This window comes from Bos grunniens, chromosome 6 (assembly GCF_055505025.1).
Source record: "Bos grunniens cultivar Pamir isolate PY7600 chromosome 6, Bosgru_T2T1.0, whole genome shotgun sequence".
In the NCBI taxonomy this organism is placed as follows: domain Eukaryota; kingdom Metazoa; phylum Chordata; class Mammalia; order Artiodactyla; family Bovidae; genus Bos; species Bos grunniens.
Window position 1 is genome coordinate 102,947,438 of NC_141170.1, and position 14,639 is coordinate 102,962,076.

The window sequence follows — 14,639 nt, forward strand, 5'->3', positions numbered from 1 at the left end:
ATATATTTTCAAAATGCTCTCCTGCACTTATTATAGCTATATTTTACTTTGAGGTTTTTAAAATTTATTTATTTGTAATTGAAGGATAATTGCTTTACAGTGTTATGTTGGTTTCTGCCAAACATCAACGTGAATCAGCCTTAGCTATACACATGTCCCCTCTCTTTAACCTCCCTCTCACCACTCTCCCCATCCACCCCTCTTGGTTGTTACAGAGCCCCAGTTTGTGTTCCCTGAGTCATACAGCAAACTCCCATTGGCTATCTATTTTACATATGGTAATGTAGGTTTCCATGTTACCCTCTCCATACCTCCTACCCTCTACTTCCTCCCCCAACTTTGAGTTTTTAATTTCTAGACAATTTTAATGTATGTATGATATGAAGTAGAGAACAGATATAATACAAATTATCAGTGAATTAATATTAATTTAGTTTTGACTGCAAGGAGATCCAACCAGTCCATCCTAAAGGAAATCAGTCCTGGGTGTTCATTGGAAGGACTGATGTTGAAGCTGAAACTCCAATACTTTGGCCACCTGATGCGAAGAACTGACTCATTTGAAAGACCTTGATGTTGGGAAAGATTGAACGCAGGAGGAGAAGGGGACGACAGAGGATGAGATGGTTAGATGGCATCACCGACTCAATGGACATGAGTTTGGGTAAACTCCGGGAGTTGGTGATGGACAGGGAGGCCTGGTGTGCTGCGATTCATGGGGTCGCAAAGAGTCGGACACGACTGAGTGACTGAACTGAACTGAACTAGTTTTGAAATTTTAAAAATACTCCTTGTAAGTTTATAATAAGAGAATCAGACTATATATGTTTGAAATATAATACATTTATAATAAAAATTAGGAGAAAAAATATAATTGGAAAACCAAAAAATGCACTTCATCTCTGTTTAATCTACCCCGTGGGACAAGTGTGCAACATATTTTGCCATTTAGATGAAAGACATTCTATACATTTCTAAACACTACTGGGGATAAAGGTGCAATGTTTTTTTACCTTCAGCAGTGTTCCCAACCTTGAATGTACATGTGCTAAAAAGTTTTCAGAATAATTTCCCACAAAAGAGAATTTAGAAGCTATAAATTTACCTTAGAAGTATAACTATAGAAGCTCGTCTTAGAACTATAACCTTCTACTACTACTTTCTTTTCAGATTCAAAATCAGAGACATTTGTGAGAACTTTGTTAAGTAAAACTTTGGCACAGATGTGGTCATTTTTCATTTTCCTTTTTATAAAGTACTATGCTAATTGTGGATTTTAGATTGATTTGGTAGCTCAGTGGTAAAGAATCCATCCACATTGCAGGAGACACAGCAGACACAGGTTCCATTCCTGGGTCAGGAAGATCCCCTGGAGAAGGGCATGGCAACCCACTTCCGTATTCTTGCTCGCAGAATCTGTGGACAGAGGAGCCTGGAGGGCTACAGTACATGGGGTTGCAAAGAGTCGGACACAACTGAAGTGATACAGCGCACACGCAGAGTGATTTTTATTTTCTATATTTGTCAAGAAGTTTTTTTTCTAATGAATACATATTACTTTCATCATCAAAAATATACATTTTATTTTTAAGTTAAAATTTGCATTTATATCATACAATTACAACTCTAAAAAAATATTCAGAAAGAATGCATTTGCTATAAGTTGTTGTCTCCAGATGGTTAGGACCTTAGGCAACTAATTTTTTCCTTCTTGCTGTTTTTTTTCTATTTCCAAGTTTTCTAGCATAATCATGTATTACTTCTATAGGGGGAAAATAATATATAAACTAAAAATTCATAATGGACCTCTGTAAATCAGCCAATTATTCTTAATAACTTTCATTTTGTAAAGCCAATATGGCCATTTAAGTAGTATTCTATTAAAAAGGATTTTATTTTAAACACTTTATTTGATTTAAATTCTTCACAAGTTAATAATGGTCTCTCAAGTGGAGAAAATATATTTTTCCGTGTTGATATTTTCATGCAAAGAGTTATAAAAATGAGTTATTTTGTTCTTTTTTCCTTTGTATTTTTTATTTCCCTCTAAGCCTTTTCTTCAAAGGAAGAGGGGCTGCTAATATGACTGGTGAAAGTCAAACATCAACTGGTCCTGGTCTCCAGCAGCAGCTTTACAAACCTGCTGCTGCTGCTGCTACTAAGTCGATTCAGTCGTGTCCGACTCTGTGCGACCCCATAGACGGCAGCCCACCAGGCTCCCCGGTCCCTGGGATTCTCCAGGCAAGAACACTGGAATGGGTTGCCATTTCCTCCTCCAATGCATGAAAGTGAAAAGTGAAAGTGAAGTTGCTCAGTTGTGTCCGACTCTTAGCGACCCCATGGACTGCAGCCCACCAGGCTCCTCTGTCCATGGGATTTTCCAGGCAAGAGTACTGGAGTGGGGTGCCATTGCCACCTGAGCCCCCCTCATCCTTCCTCCTGTATAGCCAACCTTGTGGATTGGTCGGGACCAAACATCAAGCATGCTATCTGGTCTCCTGTGGTGGTCATATCCAGGCTGGGACAGAAGACAGGTCTCCTCGTCTGTGCTCTGGGTGCCTGGGTGGCTGCTGAGGTAGCTGTGGTCTCCCTCTAGCTCATTCTCTTTGTGGATCCAGTTCTTTGTCTGGGTGGCTTCCAAGGCTAGAAGAGGGGAAGCATAAAGCCTCTTTTTGGCTTGAGTCCACGTGGTGTTTGCGAATCCACCTATGCCAGGGTACCCTGTATGCTGAGATTTATTTAGCCTTGAAAAATAAGACTCACTGTGATCTCCATGTGAGACTTCCCAGGTGGCACTAGTGGTAACTTTCTGATGGTTGCTCCTAACTGATGGCAAGTAAACATAGCTAATGTTCGAAGGAAAAAAGAAACACATGATTTTGTTCACATTTTAAATTTTACCTCCAGTATTATGAATAAATGGAAAAGGCAATGGCACCCCACTCCAGTACTCTTAAGAGCCTGGAAAATCCCATGGACAGAGGAGCCTGGTGGGCTGCAGTCCATGGGGTCGCTAAGAGTCGGACATGACTGAGCGACTTCACTTTCACTTTTCACTTTCATGTGTTGGAGAAGGAAATGGCAACCCACTCCAGTGTTCTTGCCTGGAGAATCCCAGGGATGCGGGAGCCTGGTGGGCTGGCGTCTATGGGGTCGCAAAGAGTCGGACATGACTGAAGTGACTTAGCAGCATTATGAGTAAAACATTAGGGTTTGGACGCAATGGAAAAACTACTCATGTATGAAATGTTTAGTATGGTAATAGGACCAAGTCCATATATAAAATTCAGTTTTATCTCTATAAATATAAAGGAGCAACAAACAACTAGAAAATAAAATGAAAAAGCTATTCATTTTTAAAAGCATTCAAAAACATATAATACAAATAAATTTAACAAAAGATTTGTAAAACATTACATTGAAAAGTCAAAAACATTGATAAGAGAAATTAAAGAAAACCTAAATAAATGGAGAAATATGTAATATTCTTAGATTGGGAGGCTTAATATTGTTAAAATGTCAATCTGTTCCCAGTTGATATCTATGCAGTGAATATAGATGTAGAGAAAAATAAACTTCAACCTAATATAATATACAAACAATAATAAAAATGAATCACAAACCCCAACATAAAAGCTAAAACTCTGCAAGTGCCTAGAAGAAAATAGGAGACTATATTGAGAGCTTGGAGTAGGCAATAATTGATAACACAGACAAAAATATAACCATAGAGGAAAAAATGATGAACTGGACTTCATCAAAAGTAAAATTTTTTGCTCATCAAAAGATACTGTTAATCACTAAGTTGTGTCCAACTCTTCTGTGACCCCATGGATTATAGCCCACCAGGCTCCTCTATCCATGGGATTCTCCAGGTAAGAATGCGGGAGTGGGTTGGGATGTCTAGTTCTTGTAACAAAAACCAGATAGTCAGACCATCAGAAAAATTACTGTTAATTAAAGAAAAACAGACACAACTTAGTGACTAAACAACAACGAATAACAACAAATTGTCAGCTTGGTGTGTAATCTTCCAAAATTTTTTAAAGTGAGAGATGCTTAACTGTACAATACTATACACAAACACACACTCCTAAAATTGCCTTTTCATTCTTATTTTGGAGAACTTTCTATATCACCAGGGATACATTTGCCTCATTCTTCTTTTTATTGCACTGAATTGTATTATATTTTCAGCTGTTATTTGCTTATAATGTTGAACAGAGTAACAGTCTTATGAAATACAGTCGGAGATGTGATTGGGCCTTATTTTAAAAAGACTTAGCAGATTAGTGATGTAATTATGTAAACACAAGCATGATTGAAGGTGTTTGATCTGGGTTATGGAAAGATGAATGTTTTAAGATTAAAAAAAAGATACTGTTAAGAAAATGCACAGATAAGACATGGACTGGGAGGAAATATCTGTAATTCAAAGGTCTGACATACATATTTACATCTATGTGATACATAGATCAGATTTGCATCCAGGATATGTGTAAAGAACTTCTACAAATCAATAAGAAATTTAAAATACAATAACGATGGGCAAAAGATTTAAATAGAAATATCTTTAAATTTAAAGATACTTAAATATCTTTAAATTTACACATCTTCTCACAAAAGAAGATACATGATCATCAATTGACATCTGAAAATCTGGTCAACATCAGGGAAAGCCAAATTAAAATTGCAATGTGATACTATGTTACACCTACTAAAATGTTTAATATTAAAAAGACTGCCAACACCAAGTGCGAGTGAGGCTGGAGAACAACTGGAACTCACATGCATTGTTTACGAGAATATAAAACGGAGTAGTCACTTTGAAAACATGTTTGGCAGCTTCTTATGAAGTTAAACATATACTTAACCTGTGCTGTGCTCAGTCACTTCAGTCCTGTCCGATTCTGTGCGACCCCATGAACTGTAGCCTGCCAGGCTCCTCTGTCCATTGGATTCTCCAGGCAAGAATACTGGAGTGGGTTGCCAATCCCTTCTGCAGGGGATCTTCCCGATCCAGGGATTAAACCTGAGTTTCTTACATCACCTGCATTGGCAGGCAGGTTCTTTACCATTAGCACCACCTGGGAAGCCCCAGTATAATTACCCTATGAACCAATGCTGCTGCTGCCGAGTCGCTTCAGTCGTGTCCGACTCTGTGCAATGCCATAGACAGCAGCCCACCAGGATGCCCTGTCCCTGGGATTCTCCAGCCAAGAACACTGGAGTGGGTTGCCATTGCCTTCTCCAATGCATGAAAGTGAAAAGTGAAAGTGAAGTCGCTTAGTCATGTCCGACCCTCAGCGACCCCATGGACTGCAGCCTTCCAGGCTCCTCCATCCATGGGATTTTCCAGGCAAGAGTACTGGAGTGGGGTGCCATTGCCTTCTCCTATGAACCAATAATTAGGTATTAACTGAAAAGAAAATATTCATTCAGCCAAAGCTGGAAACAATCCAAATATCCATCAACAGGAGAATGGATAAACAAATTTTGATCTATTCATACAAAAGAATAGTTCCTGGAGATTTAAACAAAAAAAGAATGAACACACAACAACATGGATGAATACCAAAAGCATTGTGGTGAACAAAAGAAGTCAGACATAAAAGCAAACCTAAGTCCATGAACAGACAAAATGATGATAGAAATCAGAACAATGGTTGCCTGTGGATCTGGGTGGGATTGACTGGAGAGAGCACAAGGGAAATTTTGGCAGTAGCGGAAACATTTTATCTTGGTTGAGGTGTTGGTTTACTGTGTATATATATTTACCAAAACTCATAAGAGTTTATACTTAAAATCTGTTCACTTTTTATAAAATTTTACTTCAATAAAAATAAAAAGTGAATACATCTCTGTGGGGAGTCAGGCTGGGTAAACCAAATGAAAGCAACTTTATTTTGCTTCTCTGGTATCTGAAAATTTAAAAATATATCATTTACTTAAATATTTTCTCTTCACCATCCATTTTGTACATCTTTCCAATTTTATGTTGTAAACCATGATGATTTTTGTACTAATAATTTCTGTCTGAAGATAAAAAGGAAAGGATCAAAGATATTACTTCACATTTTAATAAATATAAACATTTATATTTATTATATAATTTATATTTATTTATATAATAAGATATATTTATTATATGTAGATAATATAATACATAATTTATATAATACATATATATTTATTTGTATTTTTATTTATGTAATACTTATATTTATTTATGTAATATTTTGGCCACCTGATGCGAAGAGCTGACTCATTTGAAAAGACCCTGATGCTGGGAAAGGTTGAAGGCAGGAGGAGAAGGGGACGACAGAGGATGAGATGGTTGGATGGCATCACCCACTCAACGGATATGAGTTTGAGTAAACTCTGGGAGTTGGTGATGGACAGGGAGGCCTGGCTTGCTGCAGTCCATGGGGTCACAAAGAGTTGGACACAACTGAGCGACTGAACTGAACTGAACTGAATAGATAAAAACATAGGAAGAGCCGCAAACTATGGTTTGCATTTTCAATAGTTCTCAGAAAGTAGTTTTAATTATGTGAAATTATATGTAATTTATAGCTTCTCTAGTAATGTTGTCAAGCCATCAAATGCAATGGTGCTTTCTATAGATTCAGCAGAACTGAAGGTCAGGGGGAACATTCTACAGTTGACCCCTCATATCTGTGGATTCCACATTTGCATATTCAACCAATCCTGCATGGAAAATATTTTGAAAAAAATTTCAGAAAGTTCCAAAAAGCCAAACTTGAACTTGCCTCATGAAGGCAACTGTTTACATTGTATTAGGTATTATAAGCAATCTAGATATGATTTAAAGTATAGGGGAGAAGGTGTGTAGGTTATATGCAAATATGATGCCATTTTATATAAGGGACTGGGGAGCATCCTTGGCTTTTGGTATCTCAGGGGGTCCTAGAACCAATCCCTTTCAGATACCTAAGGACGGCAGACCTGTGGGTGACAGAAGAGTTCTTTCCATTATCCTTTGACATTCTTAGAAGTTAAAATACCTGAGAGCAATGAAGGAGGGATTGTTGAAGGAGGTCATCAGGAGGTTGTGACCACCAGTTGACCAGAGGCTCTTCAACCCCTCCCCTGCCCTTGGAATGTTATGTTCGGCCCACCGTTCTCACAGCTGGAGCCGTTTCAAGGACACAGCCTTGAGAAAACAATCTGCTATTTAGATCATTTGGATGGAATATGTGACTGAACTCAGTTAAGGCCTCTATATAAAATTTTAAGATTCTATGGGGTAGGTGTGAAGATTTACTCATTTTGTGGACATCCAAGACAAACCTCATAACTAAGTTCCCTTATTAAACCTGCCACCTACCAGTTAGGAGTGGTCTGCCTCTTTCTTTGGCTTCTTCCTGCCCTCCGTGTTCAGAGGCCAGTTTTCAAGTTTCTCCCAGGGAAATTCCAAGGCTGCAAATCAATAAGCGTTCTGAGATTATGTAATTATGCAATCTAAAAGGATATTTCTTTTTTTAATTTAAATTTTGTTGCAGCTTCATAGAATTAGGAATTATATATTGTGGATTGTTAACGCTGTTTTAAAAATAAATACCCAGTTTTGAACAGCCAACTCAAGGTGGCAGAGGATGACATGGTTGGATAGCATCACTGACTCAATGAACATTCAGTTCAGTTCAGTTGCTCAGTCGTGTCCGACTCTGCAACCCCATGAATCGCAGCACACCAGGCCTCCCTGTCCATCACCAACTCCCGGAGTTCACCCAGACTCACGTCCATCGAGTCAGTGATGCCATCCAGCCATCTCATCCTCTGTTGTCCCCTTCTCCTGTCCCCATTCCCTCCCAGCATCAGAGTCTTTTCCAGTGAGTCAACTCTTCACATGAGGTGGCCAAAGTACTGGAGTTTCAGCTTTAGCCTCATTCCTTCCAAAGAAATCCCAGGGCTGATCTCCTTCAGAATGGACTGGTTGGATCTCCTTGCAGTCCAAGGGACTCTCAAGAGTCTTCTCCAACACCCTAGTTCAAAAGCATCAATTCTTTGGCGCTCAGCCTTCTTCACAGTCCAACCCTCACATCCATACATGACCCCAGGAAAAACCATAGCCTTGACTAGACGAACCTTTGTTGGCAAAGTAATGTCTCTGCTTTTGAATATGCTATCTAGGTTGGTCATAACTTTCCTTCCAAGGAGTAAGCGTCTTTTAATTTCATGGCTGCAGTCACCATCTGCAGTGATTTTGGAGCCCAAAAAAATAAAGTCTGACACTGTTTCCACTGTTTCCACATCTATTTCCCATTAAGTGATGGGACCAGATGCCATGATCTTCGTTTTCTGAATGTTGAGCTTTAAGCCAACTTTTTCACTCTCCACTTTCATCAAGAGGCTTTTTAGTTCGTCTTCACTTTCTGCCATAAGGGTGGTGTCATCTGCATATCTGAGGTTATTGATATTTCTCCCGGCAATCTTGATTCCAGCTTGTGCTTCTTCCAGTCCAGCATTTCTCATGATGTACTCAATGAACATAGACTTGGGCAAACTCCAGGAGATAATGAGGAACAGGGAGGCCTGGAGTGCTGCAGTCCATGGGGTTGCAAAAAGTCGGATATGAGTGAGCGACTGAACAACAACAACCACCCAGTTTCTGGGGGCTCATTTCTTCCTCTTGGTCAGAGGAACCATTCTAGATGACTGGAGGCATCTTAGCTGAAAGACGGAACATGGGTAGGACTTAACCTTTTACGTCTTGTTTACCAAGTACTTTTAAAAATCTGATTTCATTTGTTTGAAGCATGGAACTACTTAACCTGTGCATTAAGCATAGGTTTACTTAATTGGATAGTGAGTCCCCTTCTTTTTAAAAAAAAAAAAATTAATAGACATTTTCTTAAAAGCAGATTAAGGTTTATAAAAAAGTTGTGCATAGTACAGAGAATGTCCACATATTGACTTCCCTCCTCTTCCCTCAAGTTTCCCTTATTATTAATACTTTGCATTAATGTGGTCCATTTGCTACAATTAATGAGCCAATATTGATGCATTATTATTATCAACTAAAGTCCTCACTTTACAGCTCTTGTTGTTGTACATTTTCTGGGTTGCAGTAAAGGTGTAATGACACGTATCCAATATTATCATATCATACAGAATAGTTTCACTGCCCTAAAAATCCTTTGTGCTCCCCCATTCATCTCTCCTTCATCCCAAACCCTGGAAACCACTGATCCTTTTATTATCTCAATGTTGTTTTTGTTCAATCACTAAGTCAAGTCCGACTCTTTGCGACCCCATGGACTGCAGCATGCAGTCAATGTTCCTCTGTCCTTCAATATCTCCCCAAATTTGCTGAAATTCATGTTCACTGAGTCAGTGATGCTATCTAACCTTCTCATCCTCTGCCACCCCTTCTCCTTTTGCCTTCAGTCTTTCCCAGCATCAGGGTCTTTTCCAGTGAATTGGCACTTTGCATCAGGTGGCCAAAGTATTGGAGCTTCAGCTTCGGCATCAGTCGTTGCAATGAGTATTCAGGGTTGATTTCCTTTCGGATTGACTGGCTTGAACTTCTTGCAGTTCAAGGGATTCTCAAGAGTTTTCTCCAGCGCCACAATTTGAAAGCATCATTTCTTTAGTTCTTAGCCTTCTTTATGGTCCAGCTCTCACATCCACTCATGACTACTGAAAATACCATATCTTTGACTATACATTTGTTGGCAAAGTAATGTCTCTGTTTTTTAATATGCTGCCTAGGTTTGTCATAGCTTTCCTTCTAAGGAGCAAGCCTCTTCATGGCTGCAGTCAGTCTGCAGTGATTTTAAAGCCCAAGAAATAAAGTCTGTCACTGTTTCCATGAAGTGATGGGGCCAGATGCCATGATCTTAGTTTTTTGAAAGTCAAGTTTTAAGCCAACTTTTTCACTCTCTTCTTTCACCCTCATCTAGAGACTTTTTAGTTCCTCTTCACTTTCTGTCATTAGAGTGATATCTGCATATCTCAGGTTATTGATATTTCTCCTGGCAATCTTGATTCCAGCTTGTAGGTCATCCAGGGTGGCATTTTGCATAATGTACTCTGCATAGAAGTTAAATAAGCAGGGTGACAATATACAGCTTGGATATACTCCTTTCCCAATTTGGAACCAATCCATTGTTCCATGTCCAGTTCTAACTGTTACTTCTTGACCTGCATACAGGTTTCTCAGGAGTCAGGTAAAGTGGTCTGGTATTCCCATATCTTTAAGAATTTTCCACAGTTTGTCGTGATCCACACAGTCAAAGACTATAGTGTAGTCAGTGAAGTAGAAGTGGATGTTTTCTGGGAATTCCCTTGCTTTTCCTATGATCCAATGGATGTTGGCAATTTGATCTCTGGTTCCTCTGTCTTTTTAAAATCTAGCTTGGATATCTGGAAATTCTCAGTTCACATACTATTGAAGGCTAGCTTGAGGATTTTGAACACAACGTTGCTAGTGTGTGAAATGAGTAAAATTGTATGGTAGTTTGAACCTTCTTTGGCATTGCCCTTCTTTGGGATTGGAATGAAAACTGACCTTTTCCAGTCCTGTGGTCACAGCTGTTTTTCAAATTTGCTGGATATTGAGTGCAGCACTTTAGCTGCATCATCTTTTAGGATTTGAAATAGCTCACTGAAATTCCATCACCTCCACTAACTTTGTTCATTGTAATGCTTCCTCAGGCACTGCCTTTTCCAGAATGCCATATAGTTAAATTCATACAATATTTAGACTTTTCAGATTGGCTTCTGTCACTTAGCAAATGCATTTATGATTCCCTCATGCCTTTAGTGGCTTAATGTTCATTTCGTGTTATTCCTGAATGATATTTCATTGTATACATGTACCACAATTTTTTTTATCCATGCATCTATTGAAGGTCATCTTCCAAATTTTGGAAATTATGAATAAAGCTGTAGTAAATATAAGTTTTCAACTCATTTTGGTAAAAACCCAGGAGCACAACTGACCTCCTTTTTCAGCACAATTTTTATATCTGTTATTTATATCTTGACAAATTGTAATTTGTCCCCACATAGCTCAGTGAGTAAAGAATCCGCCTGCAATACAGAAGACCTGGGTTTGATTCCTGGGTTCAGAAGATCCCCAGAGAAGGAAATGGCAACCCACTCCAGTATTCTTGTTTAGAAGATCCCATGGACAAAGGAGCCTGGTGGGCTACAGTCCATGGGGTTGCAAGAATTGGACATTTAGTGATTAAACAACTTTTCATAGCTAACTCCTGTGCCTGAGGTCCTAATTTCTTTCCCTTAATACTATTTCAGTTTCTGGCATGTATGTATTGCTAAGAATGCAACACATGTCAACAGTTTTCTTTCTGAAAAATAAGGGAATGTTTTCAAATCTTGTAGGAACTGTCCAGATGCAATTGACCCTTATTAATAGAAATAGCCTGTGTACTCTTTCTGTGGGTGGATATTTAATAGTCATGCCTAACAAAACACATTGTCTTGTCACTTCTGGTTCTGACAGTCATATACATATTTCTTTTGATGAGGTCCTAGACTGATCATGTTGATCAAAAACACCCTCTAATGAGGAGAGAATCATGGTTTCAGAATTCACATTCTTCATAAATGTGTAATTTATGAAGGAAAGTTCTCAGCCTTTCTGGTCTTCAGTGTCCTCACTTGTGAAATGGGGCAATAACATCCACCTTGCAAGGTGGTGCTGAGGAATGGAAGTGATGTGAATAAAGCATCTGCGCTTCCTCTATGCCTGACACACTGGAAGCAGTCTGTTGGTGGGGTGGTGATGGCAATGATTAATAACAGTTGTGTGTGTGGCCAATATATATTCCAGGAGAATTAAGTGCTTTGAGCGTCAATAGAGAAATTTCATCTGAAGAGTTAGAATGATGACCGGCACACGTAAACATGTCTCTCATAGCCTCCTTTCACCTACTGATGTCCACTCACATTTCAAAATATTCAGAACTGTCCACTTGTCATGAACATCTGATTCTCTCAGGACCTGCCAGCAGAGTTTCCTCTTATCCAGCTGTGTCACCTCAGGATGTATGGATCTAGTAAATAAGCCATTATTGACCTTGCCCTGTCCCAGTCCTGTTAGCACGGCCTTCCTCCTTTTCCATGCCTGTCTGAGGCTTTTAATTACTCCAGGAAACTTTGCTGCATGTTCTGGTCCACAGAATTTGTGAAGTTCCCCTTCTTTCCTGACTCCCCCAGAATACTTAGTGATTGGCCATTCATTAGCTCGTTACTCATACACTCTTCCTTTTGCAGTGGTTAATCAATCTCAGCAAAGTCTTGAACTTAGGGAATATGACCTCCATTTCTTGTGTTCCATGCAGCACCCTGTCACGTAGAGCTCTTTAATGATCACTGAATTAGTTAATTTGATTCAATTGCAGAAACTAAAAGGTGTTAGGCAGCCTCAAACCATAAAGCTTGTATAGCTTTCTAGGCAACTGTGAAAGGACATTCATTTGTCCAGGAGAGATTCAGTTTTACTTAGAAGGAAGAATGTGGATTTATCAAATATCTCTGGATGTCCTTTCTAGGTGGATTGCTCTGTCCTATGTGTTTGCCATCTGGGCAACCCTTGGCTGTCTGTGGATGAGCTGGGGTTGACCTTTAACATGAGTCACCAGTCTTCACATCTGCTCTATCCATGTTGACTCCATTATCTCCTAAGGAGCTTACGCTCAACATGAATGGCAACACTAGCCCAAGTGCCACGTAATTTGGAAAGCAAGGCTTTTTACAATCAAAAGTAATATGAGAGATTCAAAATCCAAACAGAATGTAGTTATGGATTAGGTTATACTTGTGTTCATGTTATTCTCCTCTCTCTTCTCCACTAACACTCCCTGTCTTCTAAGTTCCTTCTACCGCTGCTTGTTACCTGTGACGACAACAATGTGTTTGCTGGATGGAAAGCTTATTATCAAGGTTAGTAACTCTGATGCAGCGTATTTGTAGGATGTTCATTCTGAGTCTTGAGTCTGTGAGTCCAGAAAGCAATGGAATATTCCATGTATCCCCCCACACACAACTCCTGCTGCCCCTGGGGTCTATTTCTCATATAAAAGGTCAGAGCTACCTGGTGGAGGCTAGCTGAAATCAGAAGAATCCTGACTTTCAGAAAAGTGACCTAGTATGTGAGAAATGAGGAGGACATAATTAAACATGAGTAGAAAGACTTGGAGTCATTCCCATTCTCTATAAGTGGTGTTCACTACTGTGACTGTTATTTTTCTGGCTATTGCTTCATCTGTGAATTGACTAGCACTTGGAACACTACCTCCGGGCAACTTAAATGAAAGCTTGTTTTATAGCCTGAAGCAAATTGGCAGAAATTTTCCATTATTCATCAAATCTGTTGTAGATGATTAGACTGAGCCAGATATTTCTGGGTCCTGGGTTCACTCCGGAAGAAATAACTGCTGTTGTTCCAAGTAGAAAGTGTCCAGGAAACTTGAAGCTTTTATTTTCTATCACTAATCTGTGAAAACATAGCCAAATTTGTTTGAGAAGGAACAGCATTTAGAAATGCTGGATTCCCAATGCTTCCCAGATTGTGTGCTTTTTGGGAAGTTAAAATGGAGGAAGTCTCGTTCAGGATTCAGAAGCAGGAGAGCAGGACTCTGACCTGCCTGGACACCTTCCTGCATGCACAGCGAGTCAGGAAATACCTCAGGTAAGGGAGGGAGTGGGTCTTGGAAGTACTAAACCCCTGAGGGTCAGGCCAACCCCTGGGGTCTAAGAAGTCTGACTCACAGGGTAAAACAAACAACATTGTAAAAAGGCTAAGATAAAATCAGAGCTGCATTTTTGCACACAAACTGATAATGATAACAAATTGTGACCTTTGATCTTGAGTGTTCTAAACCCTTTTGATATATTTTTTAAGTATAATTTTCATTTTATTGTCTTTTCAGAAAAACCAGTATTTCTTCAGTCTTTAAGGACTTGGATTCTTACATGGGCTTTGGTGGAGGATGTGAAGCAGCACCCACAGGTCTAAACCGGGGTGCAGGTGTCCTGTTTTCCCAGGCTTCCGGAGAGTGAGTACTGACTACCTTGCTGTGAATGGCACAACTCCCATGGTAATGTAGTTTCACATACAGCTTGGGAAGCAAGTGGGCATCAAAAACACTTGCTTCAGAAATGTCCCTGATGGCTGTGGCCTCTACCATATTCCAAATAGTGAACTTCTTAATGGCCTTATCCTTGGGCACGCAGCAGGCACAGCTGGTGCAGCGAATAGGCCGCATGAGGCTGTGGCCCTTTTTGGCACCATTGTCCCTGCTTTTCTTGGTCATCTTGGAAGTGCAGAGACAAGAACCCTTTGATATTTATTGACATAACTTAAATCAAATTCTAATGAAGCCCTTTTGACCTCTAGCTAACTTTGGGATGCTTCAAAGAGCCCTTGTGTGTGTGTGTGTGTGTGTGTGTGTTAGTCGCTCAGTCATGTCTGATTCTTTCCCCATGGACTGTAGCCTGCCAGGCTCCTCTACCCATGGAATTCTCCAGGCAAGAATACTGGAGTGAGTTGCCATTCCCTTCTCCAAGGGATCTTCCTGACTCAGAGATTGAACCCAGGTCTCCCGCATTGCAGGCAGATTCTTTACCATTTGAGCCAACAGGGA

At 39.7% G+C, this 14,639-nt stretch overlaps 1 pseudogene; it reads right to left on the reverse strand.

Moving 5' to 3' along the window:
• Positions 1-13,888: 13,888 nt before the first annotated feature.
• On the reverse strand, positions 13,889-14,309 carry LOC147371126 (small ribosomal subunit protein eS26 pseudogene; annotated as a pseudogene).
• Positions 14,310-14,639: the final 330 nt, after the last annotated feature.